We start from the raw sequence: 487 nt of genomic DNA on the forward strand, positions 1-487 counted from the left end.
CCCTTGCCCACAGCACAGACCCTCCCTGGTCCCCCACTGTCCCCCAGCGATGGAGGCGATAGCACCCCGCTCGGTACTCACTGCCACCAGCCCGTTGTGCCCTGAAAAGAAAGAGGGAGTTGAGCCGAGCCTGGCGGCAGGGCAGTCCCACGGCACAGGGCACAACCACCCAAATAACAGGGTTCTGGACATGGGGATACAGGTGACAGGGAGCATCCTCCCCTGTCCCTATAGCACTGGCCCTAGCTGTGGAGGGGAGGGGGACAGAAGTGGTCAAAGCAGATGCTCCAGCTGTGCCCTGCACAAGCAGCATGCTGGGGGTCTGCAACGTGTGCCCAGCTGTGCAAGACCCCTGCACCCTCCCTGGCACAAGGAGCACGCTGGGTGGCTGCAACGTGCCCAGCACCACCATGGTCCCCACCTGGCCACCCCCCCAGCTGCCCTGGTGGCCCTGCTGGCTCCCCTGCTCAGCACCGGCTCCCTCACC

The sequence above is a fragment of the Fulmarus glacialis genome, unplaced genomic scaffold, assembly GCF_000690835.1.
Source record: "Fulmarus glacialis isolate BGI_N327 unplaced genomic scaffold, ASM69083v1 scaffold27949, whole genome shotgun sequence".
Classification (NCBI taxonomy): domain Eukaryota; kingdom Metazoa; phylum Chordata; class Aves; order Procellariiformes; family Procellariidae; genus Fulmarus; species Fulmarus glacialis.